The 7,114-nt window shown below is 37.9% G+C and overlaps 1 pseudogene; it reads right to left on the bottom strand.

The window, feature by feature from the left end:
* Window positions 1-929: 929 nt before the first annotated feature.
* Window positions 930-3,211, bottom strand: LOC103955928 (annotated as a pseudogene).
* Between the last annotated feature and the right edge of the window lie 3,903 nt (window positions 3,212-7,114).

The following is a 7,114-nucleotide window of genomic DNA, read 5'->3' as shown; positions in this document are numbered from 1 at the left end:
AAATTACAATTCAACTTCAATCCTCTCCAGCCCGCAACACGTCAAACGTGCACCGCTGGAAACTCTCCTTGTAAAGCCCATCCAAATAAATCCGTTCCTTCTCATCAGTTTTATCAACATCCCGGTGAATCTACAGTAATGCCAATAACAATAAATTAGTAATTTTAAAAATATTACGTTTTAACAAAAATAATTGTTCATTATTCACTACAAACTTACCGAAAACTCTGCCAGCATGAACTTCTTCAACTCCTCAAGGACCATTTTCCAAGACTCAAACTTGGTAGAACAATCCCTCCACACCAAAGTCCCAATGTCCTACCTAAATTTGCCGTACGCATCAGCCATATTTTCTCCTTCAAAGTATGGGACTTGCTTCCATCGATGCCTCTCTAATCACATTACAAGTTTTTTTCCTAGAACCTTCTCCAGAATTGGCCATTCTTTTTTAAACAATTTTTTTTTTGAAAACTAGGGTTTTGAAACTGTGTTTATATAGCACTAGGATTCCTTTGTGTGACGAAGATATTCCTCGCGCAAATAGCATGTTCGTCGCGTAAAACACATAAATGTGAATAAATGGGAAGGTTTGAACGCAATCTGACCGTACTTTGCGTGACAATAGCTGTTGTTCGTCGCGCAAAGTAGTCTTGAGCGACAAAACTAGCATCGCACAATATATGGTGCAACGAACATAATCATTGTAATTATAAAGTTTATGTAAACATACATATCTATATTTATGTAAACTTTATAATTACAAACAAATATTCAATTAAATATTTATTCTAAAAATAATTAATACCTGAATCCATTCATTTATTTTAAAAAAGCAAATAGGAATTAAAGCCTAATTAAGTCCAAATACATAACTATAAAAAAAAAAAATCAATTTAAATATTGCCCTCAAAAACATAAATTTAAAACTACTATTTCGACGGTCCTCCATTCTGCTGGACTTCATAACGCCGCTGATTGTAACCTCCTTCTAAGGCATCCTCCATCAACTTCATCAACTGTTCATTCGTATCGTCATCAAGAGTACTTATACTGTTACACATATATGCAAATAATTAATTCCAACATATAGCAAAAAATTTCACAAAATTAATTATTGATCCATCAACATTATACTTACTAATAATTCATCTATCACCACATTCTTCACATTATCGGGCATAGATTTCCAAGAACGCCACTCAACAGTAGGACAATTATTCTGCATGGCTAAAACAATCGCATGTGCAAACTTAAAATGTTGCCTCAAATCATTCGGGTCGGCAGTGGGCACGCTCTGATCCTTGTTTTTACCCTCCATCCTAGAACGAGCAGAATTGTGAAGAATAAGGAAAATAGAATTGTGAAGAATAAGGACATCAAAAGCGCATATTTATAGGAAGGTTAGGACTTGCGTGACGAAAAATAGATTTGTAATAAATCCAGTATTGATTCCTCTGATTCATCTGCAGTGAATGGTCTGAGTGAAAACTGACAGGAACTTGCACGACGAAACCTTTGTCGTGCAAAGGTCTCCTATTTCGTCGTGTAAGGTTTTCGCATCAAAATAAATTACCTCGCGTTTTCTTGATGACTTTGCACGACGACAACTATTATTAGTCGCACGTAGTATTCTTGCATGACAAAGGTTTTTGTCACGCAAATTTTTTTTTTTTTTCCTTTCCTGTCTTTTTTGTGCGACGACAATATTTTTTCCGTCGCGCAAGTACCCCTTGTGCGACGAAATATCATTCGTAGCACAAAATCTCGTCGCGCAAGTTGTTTTTTCTAGTAGTATTAGCTCAAGAAACGCATAAAATGCATGAAATGAATTCAGGTACTCGATCAAGTAAGCTTGTATTCTGTTCTTCTTCAACCCCTGGTAGTATATATTTTGCCAGTCTTGTAACAGATCAAAACCTCCCACGAAAATAATCGTTGCCGGAAACCTCACCCCCAAGACACAGTGTGATTCTGGTCCAAACACGTTCGCAACCGCGTGATCCCTATCCGACCCCTCTGGCAAAAACGCCTTCCAATGCCAGTCAGTCTGCTCCAAAGTGATCGCCAAGCCCTTTTTGCAAGCCATGTTTCCGATTCTGTCCTTTCTTTCCCGCCAAAAAATGGTTGTATCACTATTAGTCCTATCACCCTCATTTGGCAAAACTCATGGTTACTAGCCTTGATTGGCACATGGTGGGCCAGGTGTTAGAATATGAGTATGAAACTGAATATTATAGCCGGTTGTAGTGTTTCAATTGACATAGAAAAGTCTTGCTAGAAAACTTAAAACTATCCTAATTCTTGTTGCATTGTAATTCCAATATGATTTGAATTCATAGTTGGTATCCTATGGTGATTCTAATAGGAGAATAAATTAGGATTGATCTATTATAAATAGTGGCCACTGCTCTCACAAAATGTGCGCTCAATATTGAACTAAGACCTATTTTTAGTTTGAGTACTTTTGGTTTTGCAAGAGAGGAGAAGGTGCATTATTTAGAAGTCTGCTTTGGCTTTTCTTCTACTGCTTCTACAGGTTAGTTTGTTATTGCGTTTATTGAATTGTGATTTCAATACTTGTATAAATTTGTGATTCATGAGCTTAATCTCTTAACTTATGTTTTGATAAGTTTAATTTTACACCAAGTTGGCGCTAGCGCTGTCTCCAACAAGGAAACACCGGGGTGATGTCAACCTTGCTAAGATCAAGGCCATCAATTCTTGTTATATCAATGAATTTGAGGACGTCGAAGTCGTCTTCGTATTGGGAGGGATACCGATGCTTCGGCGCATAGCGGTAGTTTACTGAGATCACTACTGCGGGGAGTTTGGTGGTGAGGCTTTTGCAGAGGTCGTTGTAGCATTGTGAGTTGGCTGAAAAGAACACGAATCCACCACTGTGGAAATAGATAACGAGTGGGAGTTTGGCGGCAGTGTCGGTGGTGGTAGGGATGTAGAGGCAGAACCAGAGGTTGCGAGAAGGGTCCACCATTACGTCGGAGGTTTTGACGGGGTTCTTGGGTTTGTTTAAGGGCGAGGCTTTAAAGTTGAAGAGGCTCACAAGACGGCGGTTGACAGTGTCGTTAGAGAAGCGAGTGGCGTTGATGACTATGGTGAGGATGGAGAGTAAGAGACGGACATTGCATTGAAGGTTGGGTGATGTGGGCGTGTTTTGGGCTATTTTGCTGTTTCCGTCGGTGTATGCATGCATGTTTTCCCGTTGGTTCTAAGCTTAATTTATTTAAGGGGTAATGCCAAGCATATTAAATTTGCAGACCAAATTTGTAAACTAAATAATGTGTCGTTAATAAAAAATAACTTCGTTAATTAATACTCAAATAATAATTCAATTATCAACTTTCATATCATTTAATTACAAAATTTGAGAATTAATTAGCAGATTATAATATTTTTGAGTTGAAAAGAACAATGATGTTTTGGGAAAGATTCTCATGCGTCAATCCCATCACATTTGATTAGCTGTAGTAGAAACAAACGTGGCGGTTGTCTTGTTATATTAGGTGTTTTTGGTCGGTGTAATTCTGGCGATGAAAACCTCACTTGTACCGTATTCAACGATTCATCACCTTGTGAATAATGTCATTTTATGCATCTTTTCATAACGATCCAAATGCAAGAAAAAAATACTACTGGTTTTTGGACCAAAAATAAATAAATAAACTATTTTTAGTTTTCTTAATACTACAATTTGGTGATAATCTTTTTCATACTAGTGAGTGAAGGGATTTAAGTTCGAATATCAAAATCTGCAAACTCGCTCACACCCTCTTAATGTCAAATATATCATTATATATAAAATAAAAATAAAAATAAACTGTTATTTTTAGAACATCTTCAACTAAGGGCTATATGCTACTTTTGGTCCTCAAATTAATAAAAACAATGTTTCATCAGAAGGCAAATGCTAAGAAGACTAAATTTTTTTTTTTTTTTTTTTTAGTATATCGATATTTTTACACTAGGAGATGGAGAGTTTGGCTAAGCCACACAATGAACAGCCTAATTTGTTATCGAATTCGTCATCCACGAGATTCGAACCTAAGACCTCTCACTTCTAAGCGAAGAGGAATACCACTAGACCGAGTCCTGAGTGGCAAGAAGACTAAATTTTTAAATCAAATTTGCAAACTAAATGATGTGTCATCAATAGAAAATGAGCACTTTAATCAACACTTGATTAATATTCCAATCATCAACAACCACATCATTTAAGTTACACATTTTAATTTACAAATTTGATCTCTCTAGCATTATAAAAAAAAAATTAAAAAAAAATAAAAAAAAATAAAAAAAAATAAAAAAAAACAAAAAACAAAAAAATGCTACCAAAGAACCTTGCTTCATCTAACCCAAGAGCTAGGCACAAAGTGGCTTGCGAGCCCCATCATGTGCGACCCACAAGTGTGGATTGCTGAGCTCCAGCATTAAACGTAGGGTTTTTTTTTTTTTTTTTTTTTTTTTTTTAAATAGTATTTACACTAAATATGTGAAGGAGTAGGGTATGCCTTACAATGAGTTTGTCATAATAATGTGGCTCAACTCCACCTTTGGCGAGAATATAACTTAAGACCTCTCACTTGCAAGTAAAGAGAAATATCACTAGACCGTAGTATTAAATGACATTTAATGAGGTATTTAAATAAGGAAAACGAGTGCATCTAACATATGCCTATGTCCTACCAATAACCAATCAATCCTAACACCGACTCCGACTCCGACTCCAAACGTTTAGTTTTCACTTGTTTTAAGAACTAAAAACTTTAACTACTTTCAGTTTTCAAAATATTAAAAATAATAATTAAATTAGTTTGTAATAATACAGTTAATATTTAGTAAACTAATTTCAAAAGGAAGATTTTTTTTTTTTGTCGACAGGCAAACTTTATTAAATTCTAATAGGAATGTTTACGTCTTCAGCAAGAACATTAAATAAAAATTCCAGACCAATAGCGTCCCAACGGAAGGCACCTCCATGTGAGGCAATGTATGAGGCTACAGCATGAGCAGCGGCATTTCCATTCCGCTTGAAAAACCCAAACCTCACCCCTCGAAATTGAGATCCCAACTGACCAATATCATGAATATAGCATTCCAAAGTCGCATCCACCACATATTTCCCATTAATCATACTAATTATCACCTGAGAATCAGATTCAATTTCCACTTCCTCATAACCCAACTCCAGACAAACCAATAATGCCGCACGAATCACTGCAGCTTCCGCCATAGCTGCCGTGGTGAAAAATAGATCGCCCACCCCCCCAGCCACGTGCAACAACCCAGCAAAATCCTGCATAACCTAACCATATCCACCTTTGCATATCTTAACACACCATGCACCATCGCAATTGACCTTAATAACCCCAAAACCTGGCCACTTCTATCGTACTGGCTGTCCAGCAAAAACATCTCCAACCCCGGCCTCACTCCCCCCAGATTCTTGATTTGCCGCAAAGGAACAAACTCTAAATTCCAAAAGTTGCTTGCGTACCAAGTGAACCATCTCCATGGGATCATGTAACACCTCATGAAACACCATTTCATTCCTACTCTTCCATATTCTCCACATAATAAAAACACACTCCTGCAGCAACTCATCTTTCGTATCATTTTCATGAAATCTCATACATAACCCCTTCCACGTTTCATGAAAATCTCGCCCAATAATAGCCATGATACCTAACTGCAAAGAACAACAGTACCACAAAACACGACTAAATTCACATGCAAAAAACTGATGGTTCTCCGTCTCCTCCACAGATGCACACATCACACAATTACTTTGTACTCGCATTCGCCATCGAAGTAGGTTAACTCTAACTGCTAACGAGTTATTGCAGCAGTGCCAAATAAAAAATTTCATTTTATTTGGCACAACCAAACTCCAAATTTCCCTCCAGCCCCGATCAAAGTCCTCCCGCCGGCTGCTACTCCTCGTCCCTTTCCGTCCAAGTTCCTCATTTTCTTGCATTTCCATGGCAACACCATACCCTGTTCGAACCATATAATCACCATTTTTGGAATAATGCCATATGACTCTATCAGAACAACCTCCAATACTCACTGGTAATCCCAAAATAAGATTACCCTTCTTCTCCATAAAACATCGTTGAACTAAATCATGCTTCCAAACCCCCACCTCGAGAACAAGCAGCTCCTCCACCATTACAGGCATGTCATTATGGTTCGATCGAACTCTAAAAGTATGTGGTCGAGGAAGCCATGGATCATGTCTAATCTGAATACAACTCCCATCACCAATCCTCCATCTCATGCCTCTTACAAGAATCCTTCGTCTTTGTATAATACCTTTCCAACCCCACGAAGACCGTCTACCTAACTTAGCCTCCATAAACTAACAGTCTGGAAAATATTTTGCTTTAAGGATTTGGCCCAGAAGTGAACTCGGATTATGCAAGATACGCCATCCAATCTTTGCTAAATAAGCTAAATTAAAGGAAGCTAAGTCCATAAAACCGAGCCCACCAAATTTTTTCCTTCTTTTCATTTTCTCCCACAATAGCCAATGAATGCCATGTTTATCCTTATTCCCCTGCCACCAAAACTTAGTAATAGCAGACTCAAATTCCTTACACAGATTCACCGGAAGTTTAAAACACGACATCGCATAATTTGGCAATGCCATAGCAACCGCTTTAATGAGCACTTCTTTACCAACAGGGGAAAGAAACTGCTCCGCCCACCCATTTATTCGCCCTTCCAACACTTCCCTAACCCCTTCAAACACCGCCTTCTTAGAAGAACCAAAATTAGCCTTTATCCCCAAGTACTTACCAAATTCTTCTTTGCTCGTGATATTTGTACAACGAATAATTTCCTTCCTCTAAATCCGCGAACATCGCACCCCAAAATACAACGAACTCTTCTCTCTATTTATAACTTGCCCCGAGGCTTCCGCATAGCATTGTAAAACATCCATGACCACGTGAGCTTCATCTTCCTCTGCTCTGAAAAAGATAACAGCATCATCGGCAAAAAATAAATGAGATAATCACATTCCCCCAAGCACCACCCGCATCCCATGCAACGCACCTCGCTCATCCCTCTTCTGCAGCAAAGCCGAAAACCCTTC

Source organism: the organism of the source record quoted next, unplaced genomic scaffold (genome assembly GCF_019419815.1).
Source record: "Pyrus x bretschneideri cultivar Hongxiangsu unplaced genomic scaffold, Pyrus_bretschneideri_v1 Contig75, whole genome shotgun sequence".
Lineage (NCBI taxonomy): Eukaryota > Viridiplantae > Streptophyta > Magnoliopsida > Rosales > Rosaceae > Pyrus > Pyrus x bretschneideri.
The sequence above is the reverse complement of the archived record's forward strand: the minus strand, read 5'-3'. Positions and strand labels throughout refer to the sequence as shown.